This window comes from Pan troglodytes, chromosome 5 (assembly GCF_028858775.2).
Source record: "Pan troglodytes isolate AG18354 chromosome 5, NHGRI_mPanTro3-v2.0_pri, whole genome shotgun sequence".
In the NCBI taxonomy this organism is placed as follows: domain Eukaryota; kingdom Metazoa; phylum Chordata; class Mammalia; order Primates; family Hominidae; genus Pan; species Pan troglodytes.
This window is the reverse complement of record NC_072403.2, coordinates 156,236,028-156,261,165: the sequence shown is the minus strand read 5'-3', so window position 1 is coordinate 156,261,165 and position 25,138 is coordinate 156,236,028. Positions and strand designations below refer to the sequence as shown.

The 25,138-nt window shown below is 39.5% G+C and overlaps 1 protein-coding gene across 7 annotated transcripts in view; it reads right to left on the bottom strand.

Annotated features, from left to right (window-relative positions):
• UTRN (utrophin) overlaps nucleotides 1-25,138 on the bottom strand; it is a 568,196-nt gene that overhangs the window by 455,296 nt on the left and 87,762 nt on the right. The gene's annotated exons all lie outside the window — the stretch shown is intronic.

Sequence of the window (25,138 nt, the reverse complement as noted above, 5' to 3'; positions counted from 1 at the left end):
CCACAGAGAGAACCAGGTCTAACTGACTGTGGAGCCTGTGTTCAATGCACTTCCATGTAGGAGGAGGTTAAAGATAATTTAATGGAAAGAAGAAGGCTTTAAAATATATCTTGAAAAATAGATGAAGTATGGTTCATGCAAAGATGGGAAGGACATTCTAGATAGAATAAGCCTAGTCAATACCTCTTCATTTCAGCCTCAGACTCAATACCTCACAAAAAAGAACATGTTTAATATAATTTTGGTATCTACAAGAAAACACAGAGGGCTATAACATCTAATGATGTCAAAATAAGGCTAAGACAATCCAAATTTCAGAAGTTTTCAATCCTGAAAACTGTATATGCCCATAAAAGAGAAGAAGGGTATGGAGTTAAAATATATGCTTTAAAAATGTTCTTGTAATAAAATCGAGATTATCTGAAAAAAATCAACCTCCTTAAGCAAGCACATGCTCTGCTAGCATGACCCAATGACCCGTCCACTCTGCCCAAAACTGAAGGCAATTATGGAGCCTTGGGATCCTAGAATGTCTACAGCCACATCTGGACTGCATTTAGAATTTATATCATGTTCAGCATCAGAGGAACATTTTTTTTTTTTTAAGACCGAGTTTCACTCTTATTGCCCAGGCTGGAGTGCAATGGTGTGATCTTGGCTCACTGCAACCTCTGCCTCCCAGGTTGAAGCGGTTCTCCTCCCTCAGCCTCCCAAGTAGCTAGGATTACAGGCGTGTGCCACCAAGCCTGGCTAATTTTTGTATTTTTAGTAGAGACGGGGTTTCACCAACTTGGCCAGGGTTGTCTCGAACTCCTGACCTCGTGATCCACCCACCTTGGCCTCTCAAAGTGCTGGGATTACAGGCATGAGCCACTGTGCCTGGCCAGAGGAACATATTTGTTCCAGCTGAGAACCAACCTAACCCACCAAAACTATCCACCTTACTATCACGGAGCCACAGAGGACAGGAGTAGGAAGTATATAAGAGGGTGCCTGATGGGATTCCATCCTGTGACCAGAGAGGTCAAGGACTTACCCCTCATGACATGCAGTTGGATGGTGCCATAAATCAAATCAAGATTCATGTCTCCTTACCTAGCTCTCCTCCTACTCACAAGACTGCCTCTTTTTAAAAACCTGTTTTATGGAGGTATAAAATTCACCTACCACACAATTCATCCACACACCTACCATACAACTCACCTACCATACAATTTACCCATTTAAATTCACCTACCATATAATTCACCCAATTAAAGTTTACAATTCAATCGTTTTTGGCATATTAATAGATTTTTTTTAATTGTGGTAAAATACATAACAGTATTTGTGATTTCAGTCATTTTTAATCATACAATTCAGTGGCATTAGTTACACCTACAGTGTTATACAACCATAACCACTATCTAGTCCCAAAACTTTTTCATCACACTGAACATAAACTCTGCTGTCATTAAGCAATAAGTCCCCATACCCACCAGCCCCTGGTAATAGCTAATCTACTGTCCGTTTCTATGCATTTGCCTATTTAAGATATGTCATGTAAGTGGAATCATACAATATTTGTCCTTTTGGGTCTGGCTTATTTCATTTAGCATAATGTTTTCAAGGTTTCATCCATGTTGTAGCTTGTATCAGAACTTCATTCTTTTATAAGGGTAAAAAATATTCCATTGTGTGTATAAACTACAGTTTCTTTATCCATTTGTCTAAAGATGAGCACTAGTTGACCACTTTTTGGCTATTATGAACAATGCCACAATGAACACTGGTGTACAAGTATCTGTTTGAGTTCCCGATTTCAGTTCCTTTGGGTGTAGATGCAGGAGTGAAATTGCTAGGTTAATATACAGTAATTTTATGTTTAGATTTTTGAGGAACCAGCAAACTATTTCCCATAGTGGCTGCATCATTTTACATTTTCACCATAATGCATGAGAGTTCCAATTTCTCCATATCCTCACTAATATTTGTTATTTTCCTTTAAAAAAAAATGTATAGCCATCCTAGTGTAAGACTGACTTTGAAAACACAGAAACTACCTAACAAAACCCCCAAACTTAGACACCTCCTGAAGACTTTCTGAATGAGTTCAAGTTTAACAGCATGCTAACCTGAAGTAGCTGGGATTCAGAATTGCTTTTTCACATTTAATCCACACCATATTGCCAAATGATTGATTTACTCTCAAAATAGTTATTTTCAGAATTAAATGTAACCATTAATTCCATCTTCTAATTTTAGTTTATTTACTTCTTAACCTGTTTTCTTTTCAACAAACTCAAGTTTTTTTAAACAATGCATAGGAATATAGGAGATAATGTTTTTCTACTTGCACTTTCTAGAGCGCCTAAACTTAAACTGAAAGAATGTTTCTAAGATTTACAGGCATCCGACACTGTTTGAAACTTCTCCTCTAGAAATATATTTTGCAAAAAAAAAAAAAAAACTCAACATCTTTTCTATCAACCATATTATATGTGTTGCAAATGCAGAAAAACAGACTCCATTTATGGTGGTAGAGATTGTAAACCTTACATACAAACACTTCACTTTGAATTTTTGTCCTGGAGTGAAGATTTTCATTAAAATTGCTAGAAATGTCATAGAACAAGGAGGGATTATTTAGGACACAGTGAATTAGTCATAATGATATGAGTCACTGTCATGAAAAGCCAACAGAAAACATTTTTTTATTGATTGACAAAAGGCTAAACTTATGAAAGAAAATTTCTATGAAATTAAATTCCTCACTTTATTATTATCAAATAAACATCTATTATGTTCTACAAACTGTCTGCAGAAATCTCAAGAAAAAGCAACTATCTCATTAACATATAATTCTAGATGTATAAGCCTGGAAAAAAAATGGGGAAAACATTTTGAATGTAAAAACCATTCCAGTGATTTGACCTTCAGACTTTCTCATGACAAGTTCTACTTGTCAAAATAGCAGCAAAAATATGTCCTTGCAAGACTGCTAATTATTCAAATAATATTTTTCTCATTTTAATTACTGTATTTATTTCATTATTTTCCTCATGTTATGAGGGATCTTCCTCATAAATTCACAGAATAAAACAATATAATATCCAAGAAACAGCAATTTTCAAACAAAAAATGTATAAAATATCCAAAGAAAAAGAGAACAATACTTTACCCAAATATCTCTCCAGATGCATATATAGGAATGCTATGTTTTCTATAGAGCTAATGTAGGAAACCTTTCACTGTATGCCATGTGTCTTCTAAGATCATGACACTGGGTCATCATAGTCAAATAAAAAATATATTGTGAGAGAATACATATTGATATGGTTTGTCTGTGTCCTCACACAAATCTCATTTTGAATTATAGCTCCCATAATTCCCATGGGTTATGGGAGGAACCTGGTAGAAGATAAATCATGGAGGTGGTTTACCCCATACTGTTCTTGTGGTAATGAATAAGTCTCATGAGAGCTGATGGTTTTATAAGGGGTTTCCCCTTTCCTTTGGCTCTCATTCTCTCTTGCCTGTTGCCATGAGAGACGTCCCTTTGCCACGTGGAACTATGAGTCCATTATACCTCTTTTTCTTTATAAATTACCTAGTCTCCAGCATATCTTTATTAGCAGCATAAGAAGAGACTAATACACATATATATGATAATTCAATAATAAATTGAAAAGCATCAAGCAGTGAATGAACATTGTAAAAGCCAATGATGACATTCTGAAGCCAACAACTCCAATGGATAAAATGGACCAGCAATAATACAGTTTGGCTTGCTTCCTTACTTCAATTTAGTCCTCTGTGTGTCAGAGCCCATAGAACACCTTGAGATAGACAAGACCCAGACAACAGCAATCCACATACATTAAAGCACTGATCTTTCCATTCTGCCAGACAGGAGAGTCTCCAGGTAGCATCAAAGAACAATGCAACCTCAAAAAACTCATGGGTCAAAGAGAAAGTGTCTCCAGCTCGTCAGGATTAGACATCTACAAAAGTTTACATAACCTTAAGGGCCACAATGAACATCCCCTCAAACAAATCTGCCAAGCCTTCTTTACTACACCCCATCATTTGGAGAATCATTGGAGCAAAGACTCTCCCCCTCTTTCTCTCCTCTTCATTTTCAGAACCCACCTCCTTCTGTCTGTTCTACTTTTTTGAACATTCAAACCTCCCTCCATCCTGCATCACTGAATATTCTTTTTCAACACCCTTCTCTGACCTGTCATGACACAGGCCACCATCTTGGAATTCTCAGCCACAGAGCCATCCTGCTGTACCAGTCTGGGCCCCTGCACCATGTGGGTCAGTCTCTTTCTACCATTTCTCTTCTGGATTGTCTTTTTCCATCTTTTCTTTTTCTTCTTAAAACTTCCTATATAATGTCTATAATATACTTTAGAAGATTTCAACATACAAAGTGTAATATGCTTGTGTTAAACTAGTTTAAGTCAGAAGCTTCAAACACTCTTGTTCATGAACTTCCAAAAGAATTTCCATGCACATTTTAAAGTTGACAACTGATATTTATCATAAATTTAAATCGTGAAAAAGATGTAATTTCTAGCATGTTGTTAAGGAGTTGCAAATTTAGCTCATTCAATTAATAGAAAATGCCTCCTCTGGTACCTAATTGGCAAAACTAGTCCTCACTGTCAAACTGATCAGCCAAAGCAGATTTATTTTCTGACAAGAGGAGTCTGACTTGGTTTTGGATTTAAAAACCATGTTATAGGTGTTTCCAAATAACATCTCACTTCAGAATTCTCTTTCTAAGATAAAGGGATGGATGGATGGATGGATGGATGGATGGATGGATGGATGGATGGCAGCTGGACACAAAGCCTTGCCCTGGATGCAACAAGCACCAGCCATTTAAAAAATTTGTAAAGGATTGCTCTTTGTTTTGCATTCTTAAATTGTCCTCTTGTTTGATGCCTCACAGCAATGCAGCACAGTAAAATTTGAGGAGAGTGAGAGGTACGACTTTCTTTTATAAAGTCAAAAAGAAGAATTATGAAAGGAACGCTAAGAAAAGAGACAGGTAGGATGCTATCTTGGGTGCCTTAACCACTACAAAAGCTTACCAAGATCACAGTAAGACACACATATTCCAGTGTGCAAACCACACTAGAGGCTCACATTTGTCCCAAGCCAGTATAACATTCCAGAGAAGTTCAGCTATAATTTAATTAGAAAGGCTAAACTCCAGAGTGGACATCAGTTATCTTTATTTTCATCAACACCAGAGACTTTGTTAATTAATGAATGTGAGAAATGTGCTTTTACTGTGGCTTAATAATTGGCATAATTAGAATGTTAGAAATATTCTCCCACTGTTGATTTTAGTGTTATTCAATGAACAAGGATTGGTCAAAATATTTTCTAGACATGCCCCACCATTGATTAAACAGAATATAAAAATCTAGTGAGTCTGGGAGGCTAGATCCCTAAGGGTCCTAAGTTCAGCCATTGGCTGGAGGATTTTAGTTATCTGCTGCTGATTATAAGACTAAATCCTCTCCCTAAGACAACATTGTCTAATAAAAAGATAATGCAAGTCACATACATAATTTTAAAAGCCGCATTAAAAAACAGGTAAAATGAATTTTTAGTAATATGTAATATTTAACCCAATATCTCCAAAACATTATCATTTCAACATATACTCAATATTTTAAAACATCTTGAAAATATATTTTATAGTCTTTTTTTCTTACTAAGCCTTTGAAATCCTGGGTGTATATTACATTTACAGCATTATTTCAATTCAGACTAGCTACAGTTCAGGAACTCAGCACCCAATGCACCAAATTATACAGCTCTAGAATATTGCTGCATTTACTTTAACTATGACCTTCAAAAGGACACAGAGCTGTCGGGCACAGTGGCTCACGCCTGTAATCCCAGCACTTTGGGAGGCCAAGGAGGGCAGATCACGAGGTCAGGAGATCGAGACCATCATGGCTAACAGGTGAAACCCTGTATTTTTGTAAAAATACAAAAATTAGATGGGCGTGGTGTGGCATGCCTATAGTCCCAGCTACTGGGGAGGCTGAGGCAGAAGAATGGTGTGAACCCTGGAGGCGGAGCTTGCAGTGAGCCGAGATTGCACCACTGCACTCTAGCCTGGGCAGCAGAGAGAGACTCTGTCTCAAAAAAAACAAAAATGACACAGAGCTGCAGCTTACCAACTTTACATGCAGGCTGTATGAACTGTTTTTCGAGCCTACTTGCGAATAATGATTGCTTAATGAATGCCAATGTTAACGGCAGGATTTGGTCTGAAACTTGCCTTTATTATGACCCTTATAGGAAGACAGTGGCATTGGGAGCCAACATTACCAATCAAAAAAAAGCCATAATTTATAATTACGCATAATCAAATTGGCTTAGGTCATTTTGTAAGACTTCTAGTCAAATAAATGGACATAACAAGAACTGCGGACCAGGCAAGTGGCTCACATCTGTAATCTCAGCCCTTTGGGTGGCCTCCAGGAAGGATCTCTTGAGCTCAGGAGTTCAAGATCAGCCTGGGTAACACAGGGAGACTCTGTCCCTACAAAAAATCAAAAAAGTGTCTGGGTGTGGTGGTACATGCCTGTAGTACCACTTATTCAAGAGGCTGAGGTGGAAGGATTGCTTGAGCCCAGGAGTTTGAGGCTGCAGGGAATTGTGAATGCACCACTGCATTCCAGCCTAGGTGACTGAGCAAGACCTTGTGTCAAAAAAAAAAAGAACTGGGAATATTTCCAACTCTTTGTTATGTATGTTGTCTAAAGTTTTATATTTTCTAGTCATTTAATAACAATTAGTTGTACAACTATTTTGTGAAAAACACTGTACAAAGAAATAGTAACATTTACAGAGCATCTACTATGTGTCAGTCCCAAAAGAGATCCAGATGTTGCTTTCAAGGAAGCTGTGGTCCAGTGGCCTGGGATGAGTGGGGAAGGGACTAAGACAACAGAAAATTATAACTAATATATCAGGTACAGATACATTCATAAATTCATAGAAAAATATGTCTTGATGGGGATGAGAAGGGGATCACGGAAAGATTTGAGGAACAGGTTGCATTTGAGCTAGATCTTGAATTACTATGTTTGGGGCACGTAAAAATGGTTAGAAAGGCATTTGTAGAAGAGAGAACAGCTGCAGCAAAGTCCTAAAAACATGATGCAGACACAACTGTGAAGAGGTTCCTTTGGCTGGGTGGTTTTTTATCAGAGCTGTGATACCACTGAATTTTGGAACAGGCTGCAGTTAAATTGCAGAGGACTTTGAAGGCCACAGCAAGGGGTTAAATGAGCAGGTAATGTGGGCCCTTGGCTTTTCCTGAGCAAGAGCGTGACATGATCAGAAGGGTGCTTTAGTGAGATTAACATGAAAAATGGACTCATGGGGAGGGAGGCCGGAAGAAAGTAAGCCAGTTTGAGGCTTATTAGAATTGCCCGTGCTAGACATCAGCGAGCCTGAAAGAGCAGAGAAGTAATGAGACAAGAAAGGGGGAGGTGGATGCAATAGGTATTGAATTGAAGAGAGAAGGTTGCTGCTGGGACGTGGTGAGGTGGATGGGCATGATCATTATTATACAGCGTGTCTCCCGTTCTATTCTCAATTAGACTCTATGGCTCTTAAGAGACAAAATTTTATTTATTAGTGCTTTTGCCTCATATATTTACCATTTATTTGTGATGAGAACACTTAAAATCTGCTCTCTATGCTATTTTCAAGTATACATCAAATTGTTATTAACTATAATCATCACCTTGTACAATAGATCTCTTGAAGTTATTCCTCCTGTCAAACTATATTCTTTGACCAGTATTACTCCAAGTCCCCCACCCCCATGCTGGGACTGGACTACTGAATTATTATAAGAGTAATGAAGGAAAGGCCAGGCACAGTGGCTCACACCTGTAATCCTAGCACTTTGGGAGGCCAGGATGGGCGGATCATCTGAGGTCAGGAGTTCAAGACCAGCCTGGCCAACATGGTAAAACCCTGTCTCTAGCAAAAATACAAAAATTAGCTGTGCGTGGTGGCAGACGCCTGCAATCCCAGCTACTCAGGAGGCTGAGGCGGGAGAATCGCTTGAACCTGGGAGACAGAGGTTGCAGTGAGCCAAGATCATGCCACTGCACTCCAGCCTGGGCAACACAGCCAGACCCCGTCTCAGGGGGAAAAAATAAAAAAAAAGAGTAATGAAGGAGAAAGGGACGTGCAAAAACTTCTCAGACTTTGGTAACTTAAAGAATGGTGTCTCTCCATTAAAAAATAAAAAGTGCAAAAAAAATTTTTTTAAGCACAGAAAGAAATTGATTAAGGAAAGAAATTCCTCTTTGCACCAAAAAATGTGAGAGATTAGCAGGATACTCAGGTGAACTTATCAAGCAAGCCCAGTGTGAAAGGAAAATAAATGGTGGGGCCCCAAAAATCACTAAGCTAAAGGGAAAAGTCAAGCTGGGAACTGCTTAGGGCAAACCTGCCTCCCGTTTTATTCAGTCACCCCTCTGCTCGCTGAGATAAATGCATATCTGATTGCCTCCTTCGGAGAGGCTAATCAGATATTCAAAAGAATGCAACCATTTGTCTCTTATTAACCTATGACCTGGAAGCCCCCTCCCCACTTCGAGTTGTCCTGCCTTTCCAGACCAAGCCAATGTTCATCTTACATATGTTGATTGATGTCTCATGTCTCCCTAAAATGTATAAAACCAAACTGTGCTCTGACCACCTTGGGAACATATCATCAGGACCTCCTGAGGCTGTGTCACAGGCACACACTCTCAATCTTGGCAAAATAAACTTTCTAAATTAACTGAGACCTCTGTCAGATATTCAGGGTTCATACCAGGAAAATGCAACATTAGAGCAGACAGGAGAGGGTCTTCACACTGAGGAGCTCAAACTCTCACAGGCATCTAGCTTTCCCAGTGTCCATCCATGAGAACTGTTTAAAAGTATATTTTCATGCATTAAAAAGGATACTAGCGGGTAGGGCAAGGTGGCTCATGCATGTAATCCCAGCACTTTGGGAGGCCCAAGTGGGTGGACTGCTTGAGCCACCAGCCTAGGCAACATGGCAAAACCTCATCTCTACAAAATAATACAAAACTTAGCCAGGTGTGGTAGCACATGGCATGGTAGCACACGCCATGGTCCCAGCTACTCAGGTGGCTGAGGTGGGAAGATCACCTGAATCTGGGGAGGTGGAGGCTGCAGTGAGCCGTGATCACACCACTGCACTCCAGTTTGGGTGAGTGAGATCCTGTCTCAAATAAATAAATACATAAATAAATAAATAAATAAATAAATAAATAAATAAATAATATTAGCCAGGCAGAATGGTCCACACCTGTAGTCCCAGCTACTCTGGAGGCTAGGGTGGGACAATCGCTTGAACCCAGGAGTTTGAGGCTGGAGTAAGCTATGGTTGTGCCACTGTACTCCAGTGGGACAACAAAGTAAGACCCTGTCTCTAAAAAAAAAAACAAAAGGTTAAAAAAATGATATTCAGGTACATATAATGAATATGGAAAGACATGGAAGGATTTTCACAATGTATTAAGGGGTAATAAAGCAGGTCATTAAAGAATATACACAGTGCTTCACTTATACGTAAGTGTACGTATGACAAAAAGCCAAGAGCCAAAATGTTAGCACTGTATCTGTACATTAGAAGATTCTGAGTGACTCTTATATTCTATTATTTGTTAGCCATATTTTCTAAGTTTGTAATAAATACGTAATACCTTCTGTAACATTTTTTCTTTAATGCACCCATCTTGTAAAAGGTGTATTTTTCTCCACTTTAATGAGGACAAGTAGGAAAGGAAGAGAATTTGTCAGCTAAAAAATAAACTGGGCTGACACAAGGTCTGTCTGTCTGCGGGTCTGTCTGCTTTGGTGGAGGATGGTGAGAATAAGGGAGACTTCTGCATATCTGTATTTACATGCAGACAGGAAGGATCTAGGAGGAAGGAAGATACTGTAGATGCCAACACTCAACCAAAAACAAAAAAAGCTCCCAAATCCCAAAGGATGGGAGACAGAAATGTATCGGGAGCTAAGCTCCTAAACTGGATAAAGCCCACATATTTCTAAAAATGAAACCTGCCGGGTTACATTGCTTTATTTGCACCTGCCTGTCCAGTGGGTTTTCCACTTGGAAGTGAAAGAGAGTGCTAATTCTCTCTTCAGAGAGAGAAATAATGTAAAATAACTGTGTTTATGGAGGTCACTTTCTTCCCAGCTTCCAGTCTATTCACTACAGAAACACCGTGGAAGAGGGAGCTGAATCATTTAAAATACACCTTTTGCAATAAATTCAAGTATTTTAAGGCAAAATAATTAGTTAATAAAATGGGAAGAAGGCCGGGCACGGTGGCTCATGCCTGTAATCTCAGCACTTTGGGAGGCCAAGGCAGGAGGATCACTTAAGGTCAGGAGTTCAAGACGTGGACAATATGGTGAAACACCATCTCTACTAAAAATACAAAAATTAGCCAGGCATGGTGGCACGTACCTATAATTTCCATTACTCAGGAGGCTGAGACATGAGAATCTCTTGAACCCAGGAGGCGGAGGTTGCAGTGAGCCAAGATCGCGCCGCTGCACTCCAGCCTGGGCGACAAAGTGAATGAGACTCCATCTCAAAAAAATAAATAAATAAAATGGGAAGAAAAAAATAGAAGATTAAGGCAAAACAAAATGCTACCAACAGATCACACCAAACTACCTAGACTTTCTCCAAAGCCTAATATTTTACTCACTTTCAGAAAAAGAATAGAAACCTGGGAAAAAATGAGGAGTAGCTGTCCTTTGCTTATGTACTTTGATGAAATGCCAACTACTACTATAAATAGCATTTTTTTAAATAAGAAAAAATGGAGTATTTCGGAAGTGGTTTTGGGGTTTTTTTTATATTGAGTTTTTTTGTCTTTATTTGGAGTGTTTTAATATCCGCCATGACAAGTTAAAAACAAAATGTAAGATCATAAAAAAAGGAAGAAGAGTCATTTTAATAATTAAATTTGTAAAATTGCACGTCCGCTAAAATGCAATCCTTTGTCCAAGATAAATGTTTATAACAAGCAGGAAAAACAAGTCAGAAAGGAACACTGCATTCCCCTTCAAAACTCAGGGCTAAAAATTTCTTCCCATGGACATCACAGTTTAAAAATTGGCCCATAAAGCACAGAACTCTTTGCCTAAAAGGGTATAAATTGGAAGTTAATAAATAAAATAATTGAAAGGTTTAGTCTCATATTGAAAAATACATATTCTTATTTTTAATTTTCATAACTATGAAAAAGTTCACATAAACTACTAATACTTTTTGTTTGTTTATTTGAGACAGAGTCTCACTCTGTCACCTAGGCTTGAGTGCAGTAGTATGATCACGGCTCACTGCAGCCTTCAACTTCCCAGGCTCAAGTGATTCTCCCACCTCTGCCTCCCAGGTACCTGGAGGGCATGTGCCAACATGCCGGGCTAATTTTTGTATTTTTCTGTAGACACGAGGTTTCGCCATGTTGCCCTGGCTGGTCTCGAACTCCGGGGCTCAAGCAGTCCGCCCGCCTACACCACACAAAGTGCTGGGATAACAAGCATGAACCACTGCTCCCAGCCTTACTAATGCATTTTTTAATTAAAAAGCTCATTCAGGTAGGGTTGGATGAGGGGGACAGATAAAATCCATTGCCTGAGCAAAAGCACAAGAAACTTCATTTACAGGCCATTCCCTTTCCTAATGACTTCCTTCATGTTAACTTCTTGTCACTGTTAAAAATTAGGGTTCTGGGCCGGGGACAGTGGCTCATGCCTATAATCCCAGCACTTTGGGAGGCTGAGGCAGGTGGATCATCTGAAGTCAAAAGTTCAAGAACAGCCTGGTCAACATGATGAAACCTTGTCTCTACTAAAAATACAAAAATTAGCCAGGTGTGGTGGTGTGCGCTTGTAATCCCAGCTACTCAGGAGGTTGAGGCAGGAGAATCACTTGAACTTAAGAGGCGGAGGTTGCACTGAGCCGAGATCGCACCTCTGCACTCAAGCCTGAGCGAAAGAGCAAGACTCCGTCTCAAAAAAAAAAAAAAAAATAGGGTTCTGGCAGCACTGTCTTTATTTAATAGTCTACTGTGAGTCTGACATTTATTGCCTTTAAAAGAAAAAATTTGTAAATTCAGTCTATACTATCACTGGGTACTGCAAACTTGCTAATTATATCTTCAGTGTAAAATAGCTCTTCCTCTCATTTGTCTTGAACATTTGCTGGTCTTTTAAGCATCAAAAAGTCCAGATAACTGTTGAAGGTTAGAAGAATAAGTTTATGTTTGCTTTTCTGAAATAAGCTTATAGCTGGTAAGTATGTCTTCTTTCCACTTTCATATTTTTAGACTGAAGAGTACTGATCACCTTAGTCAGTTTTACAAAAGTAACAAATGCATTCGCTCCGGGACTTGGGTTTCCTTCACTAGAATACCTTCCACTGTTAAATCATTTAAGTAGGAGACCAGAATCTCAGATCGTAATCCATGTGCACAGTCAACATGGCTTTGCAAAGGAAGGATAACGTTCTCTATTTTCTTTCTTATCTCCTTCCTAAGGACACCCCAAAACCTAGCGTTTTTCTGCATTACAGCACTGCAATGGCATCTTTTAGGAACACTAGAATTACTCCCTTCCCTGAACCTATGGACTGTATAAAATATAACTCGTGATCACAAATTTTTCTTGGAGGTTAGCAAGAGTGAATCAAACAAAAAGATTTGGATGAATGATCTTTCCTCAAAACTTTAGCATTTCCCTCAAGATAAGAGTAAGCTAACCACCATTACCTAGGGTTATGTCAAGGAGAAACGGGATCTGAGTAAAAAGCATATGCAATGATATAACCAAAAGAACTGAAAGCAGAATCTCAGAGATATTTGTACATCCATGTTAATAGGAACGCTATTCACAAAAGCTAAAAGATGGAAGCCACCCAAGTGTCCACAAACAGATCAATTAATTAGCAAAATGTGATATTTACATAAAATGGAATAATAACCAGCCTTGAAGAGAAAGGAAATTCAGACACATGCTACAACATGGATGAACATGGAGGACAGTGTGCTAAGTGACACAGCCAGTCACATAAAGAAAACTATGGTATGATTCCACTTACATGAGGTACCTAGAATAGTGAAAGTAAAATGGTGGTTGCCAAGGGCTAGGAGGAGAGAAGAGTGAGGAGTTGTTGTTTAATGTGGCGGTCCCTAACCTTTTTGGCACCAAAAAGGAACCGGTTTTGTGAAAGACAATTTTTCCATGGGCGGGGCAGTGGGGGAGGTAGTGGGGGAGTGGTTTCGGGATGAAACTGTTTCACCACAGATCATCAGGCATTAGTTAGATTCTAATAAGGAGTGTACGACCTACATCCCTCACATGCACAGTCCACAATAGGGTTCGTGCTCCTATGAGAATCTAATGCCACTGCTGATCTGACAGGAGGCAGAGCTCAGGAGGTAATGCTCGATTACCCACCGCTCACCCCCTGCTGTGTGACTCGGCTCCTAACAGGCAACAGACTAGTAGCGACCTGTGGCCCAGGGCTTGGGGACCCCTGGTTTAATGGGTATATATTTTCAGTTTTTCAACAAGCAAAGAATTCAGGAGAACGATGGTAGTGATGGTTATACAACAAGATGTACGTACATTTCAAATGGCTAAAATAATAAATTTTATGTTATCTGTATTTTACTGAAATAAAACATAGAGGAAAAAACCAGATGCAATAAACATTTTTCATGTTCATTTCACAGTGTTATTTTTTTGAAGAAAAGAGATTAATTTATCTCAACTTTTCATATATTCCCCTATAAGACAAATGGAGAAATTGTACTTGGTTCCAATTTTGTCTTTTAATACTCACATTTTCAACCTATCATTCTTTCAGAATATAATTACAGGTAACCTGAATTCTAGAATCAGAATTGTTTTCACTCTGATCATGCCTCTAGACATGGTATTTAAGATAGAACTATTTGCTGGAACTCACTATGGTACACACTGCTAGTTGCCTACTCAAGCATCCTTTCTCTCCTTCTCACTTACAAGATTAATCCCATTTTTTTTCCCTGTAGCAAGGTGGCCAGTTAAAATATTCACCTTGCCTTGCAACTAGAGATAACCATTTGGCTCAATTCTGCCCAGAGGAGGGGAGAAGTATATTGGGTGGAAGACCCAGGAGAACTATTATTTCCCTGATAAAAATTAACAGACTTGGCTGGCATGAACATCTTGCCCTGGGCCTTTCTGCTTCCTCCAGGAAGACAGAAACTGCCAGTTTCCCTGAGCAGGTAACCAGCCCTGGGTTGCCTACCTACAGACTGAAGCTTACTTGAGAAAAATGAGTTCTTTCTTAGTTAATCTATCGTAAAAGGGTTTCTCTTACTTGCAGCTAAACTCAATCCTAACTCAATCTGGTGCCACTGAGATAAGTCTGAGGAAAGAAATTCAGGAGTATTTCTGGTCTACAAGTTGGAGTTGGATGTTCCAGCTCTGCAAAAGGAATGTTAAACAGGCTGAAATGGGCTGGGCGCAATGACTCATGTCTGTAATCCCAACACTTTGGGAGGCCAAGGTGAGTGGATCACTTGAGCCCAGGAGTTCGAGACCAGCCTGGGCAAAATGGTAAAACCCTGTCTCTACAAAAAGTACAAAAATTAGCTGGGTGTGGTGGCATATGCCTGTGGTCCCAGCTACTTGGGAGGGTGGGGTGGGAGGATCACTTGAACCCAAGAGTTCGAGGCTGCAGTGAGCCATGATCACACCACTGCACTTTAGCCCGGGAGACAGAGTGAGAACCTGTCTCATAAAAGAAAATAAGATAAAATAAGCCTGACATGTCCTATAACTCTGATCTAAAACGTAACACTGAAGGACAGATGACTGGAATAGTGAGATGCATGCACTAAGGATGCTATCAGAGTCTCCATCCATGAATCATGTTTTCTCATAATAAAACTGACATTTATTAAACACTTTCTATGTGCCAGTCACAGGGCTAACCACTTTGTACACATTATCTCATTTGATCCCAACAGTCTTATAAGGTAAAACTCAGCTCCCAACTACTTTATGGAACTGCTTTTTGACTGCTTTATGTCTTGAACAATTTATTTTTCTCCTATATACAAAGGGGGTAAAAATGCAACCCTTAAACAATTGTTATGAGAATTAAAGATAATAATCAGCATGCGGCAAGAGCCACATGGTTAATTCTCAATAAAACCCAACTGTCATCATGGTCAAAAAGAATAGTACACTGCACAAATTCCCAGATGTAGCAAAACATCAGAATCCCCTGGAGAATTGTCTTAGAATACAGACTCCTTGACTCCAGCCAGGCTTAAGGAATCAGGTGCAGCCCAGTCATCCAGAGATGTGAAGGAATCTGGTCTAAGGGAATACCAACTGCTGTATTCTCAAGATAATAAAAACTTTACCACTTTGTTATACCAAATCATCACAAAGCTTACCTAAGCCACATATAGGAATCTACCCTGTGCCTGCACAACTGCCTTCACAGAACCTACATTTTAAAGTATGCCCTCTGTTTTCCCAAGACTTAAGAACATCACTGTAGCTTATGTGAAATTGCTTTAAATAAAAGAAGACATACATGTGGCCAAGCATATTAAAAAAAGCTCAACATCACTATCATTAGAGAAATGCCAACCAAAAACACAATGATATAAATTTCACACCAGTCAGAATGGCTATTATTAAAAAGGCAAAAAATAAAAGATGCTAGCGAGGTTGAAGAAAAAAAGGAACACTTACACACTGTTGGTGGGAGTGTAAATTAGTTCAAACACTGTGGAAGACAACATAGCAATTCCTCAAAGATCTAAAGACAGAAATACTATTTGACCCAGCAATCCCATTACTGAGTATGTATTAGTCTGCTTTCACACTGCTGATAAAGATATACCCAAGACTGGGCAATTTACAAAAGAAAGAGATTTAATGGACTTACAGGTCCATGTGGCTGGGGAAGCCTCACAATCATGGTGGAAGGCAAGGAGGAGCAAGTCACATCTTACATGGATGGCAGCAGGCAAAGAGAGAGCTTGTGCAGGGAAACGCCTCTTTATAAAACCATCAGTTCTCGTGAGACTTATTCACTATCACAAGAACAGCATGGGAAAGACTTGCCTCCATTATTCAATTACTCCCACTGGGTCCCTCCCACAATACCTGGGAATTCAAGATGAGATTTGGGTGGAGACACAGACAAGCCATATCAGGGTATATACCCAAAGGAATATAAATTGCTTATTACAAAGACATTGCAGCACTATTCACAGTAACAAAGACTTGGAATCAACCTAAATGCCCATTAGTGGTGGATTGGATAAAGAAAATGTGGCACATACACACTATGGAATACTATGCAGCCATAAAATGGAATGAGATCATGTTGTTTGCAGGGACATGGATGGAGCTGGAGGCCATTATCCTTAGCAAACTAACATAGGAACAGAAAGCCAAATACCACATTTCTCACTTTTAAGTGGGAGCTAAACGATGAGAACACATGGATATATAGCAGGGAACAATATACACTGGGGTCTATTGGAGGGTGGAGGTTGAGGGGAGGGAAACGATCACGAAAAATAACTAATGGATACTAGGCTTAATACCTGGATGATGAAATAATCCGTAAACAAACCCCCATCCTGTGACACACATTTACCTATGAAACAAACCTACACATGTACCCCTTAACTTAACATAAAAGTTTAAAAAAGAAATCCTTCAAATGAAAAAAAAAAAAGAAAGAAAGAAAGAAAGGAATTGCTTTAGAGGGCAAGGTGCCTCACTTCTGCTCACTTTGGGGACCAGGCATAAAGCAGGGTGTCTTGACAAAGATCAGAGATCTTATCTTCTTTGTATCATTTTGTCTTGGCTGCCAGGAAGTTCAGAGCCAAATGTTGTACTTTAATTTTTCTCAATCAAGTTTTTTTTTCTTTTTTGAGGCTTCAGGCTGGAGTGCAATGGCACAATCATAGCTCACTGTAGCTTTGACTTGTGCTCAAGTAATCCTCCCACCTCAGCCCCCTGAGTGGTTCAGACTACAGGCATGAGCCACCAAGCCCAGCTAATATTTTTTAAAAATTATATTAGAGATGGAGTCTTGCTGTGTTGCCCAGGCTGATCTCAAACTCCTGACCTCAAGCAATCCTCCCACCTCAGCCTCTCAAGGTGCTGGGATTGCAGGCATGAGCCACCATGCCGGGCCCCTCAATTAAGTTTCAACTATCATTATTTTCATTATTTTTCTTTATTTTGGGAGGGGATATTTTCAAACATTTTATTACAAAAGCAATTTCCATTTATTAAGGAAGATTTAGACAAACCAAAGGAAGGAAACTTAAACCACCCATTTTCCTTCTGCCCAGAGATAACCAGTATTAACAGGTTTATATACATCCTCCTAGACATGTTTGTCTGCTTCTTCCTTACATAGTATTTTATATTTATTTAAAATACTTTATAAATCTGCTTTTATTACAGTGCACATTCTTTAATAATGTCATTTTAAAGCTTCATAGGTATTTTATTGTCTGGACATTAAATAATTTTTTACCAATATCTCCCACTCTGTTATTATGCATTCCTAATGCTGATTTCCATTCTTAATTTTATAAGCATTTCAATAACAATCATACTTAGAATTAAAATTTTGAACATATACATGACATTTATTTATTCATTCTTCATTCATTTAGAGAATAAATTCTTAAAAATGAAAGTCAAATACACATTCCAGTAGGCTTCCACAGAATAGAACACTCCCTGCCTGAAAAATTCTTCTCATCTTCCCAGATTCCATTTCTTCCTTCTCCTCCACTCCTCCACAGCAGATCCTCTACAAGTTAGATTTCCTAAAGGATCAGTCTTGGACCTCTTCACACTTTTACTAAGTGGTCACGCATCTACTCACTCCACAGCATCTATGTGCAAAACTCCTAATGTCTTATTTCCAGCCCAAACCTTTCTTCTCAATTACAAAATCATGTGTGGTGGTTTTAAAATACATTCAGAAATTATTTGGTGGCTGTCTATTCAAGCGGGGGGCTTAATTCCCCACCCACTGAGTATGGGCTGAAATTGGTGACTCACTTCTACTGAATAGAATATGGCAGAAGTGATGAGTCGGACTTTTGAGACTAAAAGTATTACAGCTTCCCCTTTGCATTCTTTCATATCTCTCTCACTCTAAGAGAAGCTCACAGCCATGTCATGAAGACACTCAAGCACCCTAGAGAGAGGCCCACGTGGCGAGAAACTGTGGCCTTCGACCGAGAACCAGCAGGGAACTGAGACCTTCTGCCAAAAGCCATGTACATAAGCCATCTTGGAATCAGATCCTCTAGCCTCGGTCAAGCTTCAGATGATGGCAACCCTGGCCAGCATCTTGAGTGCAATCTCATAACAGACCCTGGACTGGAATCACCTAGCTAAACCACTCCAAAATTCCTGGCCAAGGAAACTGCATGAGATAATAAATATTTGCTGTTTTAAAGCACCAAATGTTGGGGTGACTTGTTACAGAGCAATAGATAACTAATATAGATTTGCTGCTAAGTTTCATAATAATTTATTATGCAGCAAGAGATAAACACATACTATGTAACTAACCACCTACTTGACATCTCCACTGAGATAGCTCACAGACTCATTTCAACCTTAACCCATCAAAAAACTGAACTGTTGCTTCTCTCGCAAATCTATTCTGCCTCTAGTCTTTCCCAACTATGGAAAAGCACTTTCATCCATTCACTGGTTCATGCCAGGATGCTGAAATGAATCCTTTCTTCTAATACCACAATCTAACCCTTCTATCAACTTTTGTTGGTTCTAATTCCTAAATACAGCTTGAGTCCATCCACATCTCTTCAGTTCCACTGTCAACCCCCAGTCCAAGCTACTGTCATCTCTTGCCTCCAGCCTAAAGCCAATAACCTTCTGACACTGTCTCCTAAATTCTCTTCTTATTCCTTCTAATCAACTCTCTGAACTTTGGAACAACTAAATTAACATGGTTCATAAGGCCCTGAATCATCTGACCACTCCTATGCCAAGCCTTGTCTTGAAACACTCACCCTCCTCAGTTTGCTCCAGCACACTGACCTTTGTGTTACTCTGACAAACCCAGCCCTTTCCTGCCTCAGGATATTGGTTCATGCTGCTATGCCTGCCTCCTTCACCCTGTTCTCAACCTGCTTAATTCAGACGAACATTGCAGGTTTAATTTTAAACATCTTCTCTTCAGAGCGGACTTCTGGATGACTCCTCCAGTCTCTAAAGGCAACCTGTTTTCCTTCCTTGTGCACCCAGTACTTATCTTAATTTGATTACATATTGTTTTGGGTAAGCCCAAGAGGGCAAGAAATGTCAACTTTGATTTCTATAGTATATGCAGTTCCCAATACAGGTTGTCAATTTAAAAAATATTGAATAAGCTTATTGAAAGTGTTTATTAAGTCTAAACACAGAGTGTATTCAATCTAGACCTCTAACTTGTCCATTTCAATAGAAAGAACATGAACCTGTTATATCTATTGCCTTTTCAACCTTCTGCAAAATTGCAAGACCATCATCATCAAGATGATCCACTGACTGTTTTTCTCATCTTTTCCACATGTTTAAGGATCCTTTAATTCTTGGCAAAGATGAAAATTGACTTCTAGAGACATTAAAAAGAAGAAAAGCTGGTATAATAATAGTCCCTAAAGGCAGACCACAAAAGCAATTCTAAAGTTCATTAGAAAATTAAATTGGCCCCTGATTGATCTAAATAGGAACATTTTATCCTAGTGTTTAGAGTTGTGATGAGTAATCATTTCCCTTTCCAAAGCTCAGTGTTTTATAAAAACAGGGTTGATCATGACTCTCTGCAAGATTATTTTTTGGTGAAGAAATCAGAGACTCACTGATGGAAGAACCAAGAAATACTAATAAGGGCATGCTGAAGCACAGTGTAAATCAACAGTGCCCTGTCTTTTAACTTCCAGTAAATAAGACACTGACTTGTAACCAGAGACAGAGTAGGTCTGGGAGCCAGCCGACTCTGTGGGTTCTGAGGCAGAGCCACACACAGGGAGCAGCCCCACAACAGTGTTCACAGTGACTATACAGAAAAGAAACTGTTAATAATGGCACTCCGGTAGAAAAAATAGCAACAATCCATGCCTCACTCTTGCCACCTGCATTCATACACACAGACTCTCAGGCTAGCATCAAGGCTCTGAATTCAAAGATCATATAGGGTTATGTATATATATGTAATCACTCCAAACTTTGATAAGTGGCACAGATTTTAACTTAATAGATTTATGGGAAATACATGGTGATAGAATATGATAAACTCAACTCTGTAACAAGCACATGTATATTCCTGCACACAGAAAGAAATGTTACTTGGTACAGGCCGGGCACCGTGGCTCACACCTGTAATCCCAGCACTTTGGGAGGCTGAGGCAGGTAGATCACTTGAGGCCAGGAGGTCAAGACCAGCCTGGCCAACATGATGAAACCCTTTCTCTGTTGAAATACAAAAATTAGCCGGGTGTGGTGGTGCACGCTTGTAATCTCAGCTACTGGGGAGGCTGAGGCATGAGAATCACTTGAACCCAGGAGGTAGAGGTTGCAGTGAGCTGAGATCACACCATTGCACTCCAGCCTGGGTGACAGAGCAAGACTCTGTCCCAAAAACAAACAAACAAAAAAAGAAGTGACTTGGTATAGAAAAATATATAATAGTCACAGATTTGAAATACTATAGCTTTGGTCACTCCATTTATTGTGACAAACAGGGTGCATATTTTTCTAATCTGTAGCTTAGAGTACAGTATTATTAATATACTGTACTATTAACTATGATTTATTCATTTCTATAAACCAAGTAATAAAGTTAGACCATTTTTACTTTGGTAAATTCTTCAGTTCTCTAGAAGTGAAATCTTGGTAAAAGAATTTAACCACAGGCACCTATAGCAATTTTATACATAATTCTTTAATTTGCAAATTACCAGTAGTCACTAAACTATTTTTTTAAGCAATAAAAAGTAAAGAACATAATGCTATAAATGTTTAGGATACAATAATCATTCTAGAAAAATTCTAGAAATCTTTCTAGAAAAATTCAAATCAGAATGACACTGGGAAGCCTGGGCATGGTAGCTCACACCTATAATCCCAGCACTTTGGGAGGCCGAGGAGGGCGGATTGCTTGAGTCCAGGAGTTCAAGATCAGCCTGGGCAACATAGTGAGGCCTCTGTCTCTACAAAAAACTTTTTTTTTTTTTTTTTGAGACAGAGTGTCGCTCTGTCACCAGGCTGGAGTGCAGTGGCATGATCTCAGTTCACTGCAACTTACGCCTCCCGAGTTCAAGCGATTCTCCTGCCTCAGCCTCCTGAGTAGCTGGGATTACAGGCACACGCCACCACACCCAGCTAATTGTTATATTTTTAGTAGACACCAGGTTTCACCATGTTGGCCAGGCTGGTATCGAACTCCTGACCTCGTGATCTACCCACCTCGGCCTCCCAAAGTGCTGGGATTACAGGCGTGAGCCACCCGGCCCGACCCAAAAAACTTTTTTAAAAAAAGCAACTGGGAATAGTGGTGCACACCTGTAGTCCCAGCTACTTGGGAGGATGAGGTGGGAAGACTGCCTGAGTCCCAGAGTTCAAGACTGCAGGAAGCTGTGATCGTGCCACTGCATTCAGCCTGGGTGACAGAGTGAAACCCTGTCTCAAAAAAAAGAAAAGAAAAATGACAGTGGGTATCAAAAACCCACTACAACTTATAAAAAGGCTGCTACCCTATGTGAGGGGGAAGAAAACATGCCATAAAACGCCAGGCAGAACGTGCTGATTGACAGAGACCAGGCTGTGCACTAGACCAGAAGAGTGGTGCCCTGAAACAAAGAGGTGGAGCTAGGAAGCAAGGACTCCAACATCTAAGGCCTTCAATGGATACATTCCAACCAGCAAGCAACACCCAGGCAGCCGCCTGGCAGGGCAAGGCTAGATTCCATCAACCAGGTGAATCCCCCCTAAAAATGAATCAGAGTCACAGCTTTATCAAAGGTCAAAGTGAAACACTGAGAATCAGTAGCCAGGCAAAAGCAAACAAGGGTACAGATATATAGCAACCAAAGACAACTCAAACAAGGCCACATATCCAAACAAAGAGCCTGGAAAAAAAAAAAGTCACCATGACACCCAACCACCAGGAAACTGTGAAATGATCTTGAGATTGATAATAATGAAATTAGAACACCCTTTAAGCTTAAGGAAAGAAATCCAGAAATGAAAGGTATAACCCAGATCACTTTTAGATCTGTGCTAGATAGCTAATATGCATTTCCCTAGCCATAATCAAATATTCTAACATGCTTATAAACGCTGAGTTATTAATGTTTACACACTTGCATAAATATCATGTAGCTCTTATAATCATAAAATGCCCCCCAGTCTCATCTGTTAATAGTTCTAAAAGGATCACAGCGCTTAGGATATGGCTGACGCATTTAGCAAACATAATCCAAATGTTAATTCTAGATAACCAACTAAAGAATAGAGTCCATCTGGGACATGTATTTTACGTAAAATATTTTCAAAAAACATTCAAGTGTGATGATGTTAGCATAGTGCACTACTAGAAGTCTCATACTATGTAGCTACTGCCCAAAAGAAGTAAAAACTCCTTGTTTAACTATGGGAGAAAACATGGAAAGGATAGTTCATCAAGATTGAGGAATTCCAGTATTTTTTAAGTATTTACTTTTAGTTACTTTTTTTTTTTTTTTTTTTTTTGAGATGGAGTCTCACTCTGTCACCCAGGCTGGAGTGCAGAGGCACAATCTCAGCTCACTGCAACCTCCGCCTCCCAGGTTCAAGTGATTCTCCTGCCTCAGTCACCCAAGTACCTGGGATTACAGCCGCAGGCCACCACACCCAGTTAATTTTTGTATTTTTAAGGCTGGGCGCGGTGGCTCACAACTGTAATCCCAGCACTTTGGGAGGCAGGGGCGGGCGGATCCCGAGGTCAGGAGATTAAGACCAGCCTGACCAACATGGTGAAACCTCATCTCTACTAAAAATATAAAAATTAGCTGGGTGTGGTGGCACGTGCCTGTAGTCCCAGCTACTCTGGGGGCTGAGGCAAGAGAATCACTTGAGCCCGGGAGGCGGAGGTTGCAGTGAGCTGAGATCACGCCACTGCACTCCAGCCTGGTGACAGAGTGAGACTCCACCTAAAAAAAAAAAAATTGTGTTTTTAGTAGAGATGGGGTTTCACCATATTGGCCAGGCTGGTCTCAAACTCCTGACCTCAAGTTATCCACCCGCCTTGGCCTCCCAAAGTGCTGGGATTACAGGAGTGAGCCACCGTGCAGGGCATCTTTTAGTTACATTTTAACATCCATGCTCTTTTTGTCTCTACTGATTCATTTTTTAATTTTGTTTTGTTATACATATTTTTGTAAGCCACTGAACCTAGAACAAAGTATGGAGTTATTAACAAATGTAAAATATTTACCTTATTCCATGAACTAAACTAAAATTATTCAACCAAAAATAAAAAACTAAAAGAAGATTGAGGCATTCCTTAGCGTTATCCTATTCCTGGTTTCTTTGCTTTCTCTCCATCACGGGAGTTGAGAGTACCCAATTATATAAATCAAATAAAAGAAAGTAAGAAGAAAAATCGATAAATGCCATATGATCTGCCAAGAAGTACTTTATTTTATAGTAAGAAGATGCAGTGTAAGCAAATGGATAACACATACACCCACAGTAATTCAAAGGCTCTCCATCCCAGGACCTGTTCACAAATGCAGACCTTTGAAAATATTCTGCAAGCACTGAGTGGCTAATATTTGTGTAATTTGAAGAAAAGAACTAGAAATAATATAACCATAAGAAATTGATATTTTTAGGAATAATGAATGGAATTGATTTTGTAGTAACAATGAAAATGATGACAGCAGCAGCAGAAATAACTAACACATAGAGTGCTTACCATGTTAGGGGCATGGTACCACCTCCCAGCTATTATCCTATTTTTTGTCATTGGGATGTAATTCACACGCCATAAAATCCATCCGGATTTAACGGATGTACGATTCTGTGGTTTTTTAGTGTATGCACAAAGTTGTGCGACAATCATCCAATCTTAATTCCAGACACTTTCATCACCCCAGAAAGAAACCCATTAGCAGTTACTCCCCCATTCCCTGCCAGCCTCTGAGCCCTAATAAACCACTAGCCTACTTTCTCTCTTTATGGATTTTCCAGTGGCAGACATTTCATATAAATGGAATCATAGGATATGTCACCTTTTGTGCCAGACATCTTTCACTTAGCATTATGTTTTCAAGGCCCATGCATGTTGCAGCTTGTATCAGTCCTGTATTTCCTGTATGGCTGAATAATACTCCATTATATGACATGACCATATTTTGTTGATCCATTCGTCGGCTGATGGGCATTTTGGTTGTTTCCACTTTTTGCCTATTATGAATAATGCTGTTATGAATATCCATGTACAAGTTTTTGTGTGAACATATGTTTTCAGTTTTCTTGGGCAGAAAACTTAGAGAGAAATTACTGAGTTATATGATAACTCAAAGCTTAACTTTTTGTAGAACTGCCAAAATATTTTCCAAAACTGCTACACTATTTTACATTTTCACAAGCAATATAAGGTTCTAATTTTCCCACATCCTTGCCAACACGTATTTCTTTCCATTTTTATTACAGCCATACCAGTGGGCACAAAGTAGAAAAATTTCGCTATGGTTTTGACTTGCATTTCCCTAAGTGACTAATGATGTTGACCATCTTTTCATGGGCAATAATTATTAGCCAATTGTTTATCTTTTCCGGAGAAATATCTATTCCTTTGCTCATTTTTCAATTGGGTTGTCTTTAGATTGTTGAGTTATAAGAATTCTTGGCTGGACATGATGACTCACGCCTATAATCTCAGCACTTTAAGAGGCTAAGGTGAGCATATCACCTGAGGTCCAGAGTTCAAGACCAGCCAGGCCAACATGCTGAAACACGTCTC